At 42.3% G+C, this 836-nt stretch overlaps 1 protein-coding gene across 1 annotated transcript in view; it reads right to left on the minus strand.

Moving 5' to 3' along the window:
• Positions 1-277, minus strand: part of LOC116099029 (voltage-dependent anion-selective channel protein 1) — a 4,442-nt gene extending 4,165 nt beyond the window's left edge. Inside the window, exon 1 of the mRNA XM_031382105.1 lies at positions 263-277. The gene's annotated coding sequence lies outside the window, so the exon portion shown is untranslated. The remainder of the gene's footprint in view (positions 1-262) is intronic.
• Between the last annotated feature and the right edge of the window lie 559 nt (positions 278-836).

Here is an 836-nt window from a genome sequence, read left to right on the forward strand (position 1 = left end):
AAGTTAAAAGGGGTCTCCAGTAAGAGTTCAAACACTTTAACAATAGCTGCCAGTTCAACAAGCTGTGCTGAGGAGTATTCTGTTGTGAAACGTGAAGCTTTTCCACCAATGTTAAAGGCAGCTATGCCTGAGGAGGACTCGTCAGTAACAATTACTGTGGCTCCCATAATTGGGGCTGACTTTGTTTTCTTAGGGAAAACCACAGGTGTCCTATACAGGAATTGAATTAATTTATCAGGGGGATAATGGTTATCAATCACACCCTGAAAAGAAGTACAATTAAATGCCCAATTGTCATTGGTCTGAATAAGCCATTGCACTTGGGAGGCATCATAGGGAAGCACAATGATATCAGGATGTTTGCCAAAAAGTTTGAGAGCGCTCTCTCTTCCAAGTTGTAAGAGGTGAGCGACCAGCTGAGGATCGGTGGGTAGCACTCTAGAGGGAGAAGCTAGTAAATGGACCCAAATCAGAGGCTTGAGTTGCCAAAGAAGGCCAGTGGGGGAAAATGGTGTAGGTAAAACAAGGAATTGTAAAGGGAGATCTGGGGAGAAATATCCAAAATTTTGATCATTAATATCCTGTTCTACTTTAGCCAATGAGTCTCTTGCTTCTTGGGTTAGGGTGCGTGGGGAAGATGGATCTGAATCGCCATGCAGAATATCGAATAAGGGCTTTAATTCTCCCGTGGTAAGTTTTAGGTAGGGGCGGAGCCAATTGATATCCCCCAGTAAACGCTGAAAATCATTAAGTGTCTGTAGGGAATCTTTCCTCAAATGAATTTTTTGGGAAAGGATTTTATTAGGAAATAACTCAAAACCCAAGAATAGATGAGG

This window comes from Mastomys coucha, unplaced genomic scaffold (assembly GCF_008632895.1).
Source record: "Mastomys coucha isolate ucsf_1 unplaced genomic scaffold, UCSF_Mcou_1 pScaffold20, whole genome shotgun sequence".
NCBI classification, from domain to species: Eukaryota; Metazoa; Chordata; class Mammalia; order Rodentia; family Muridae; genus Mastomys; species Mastomys coucha.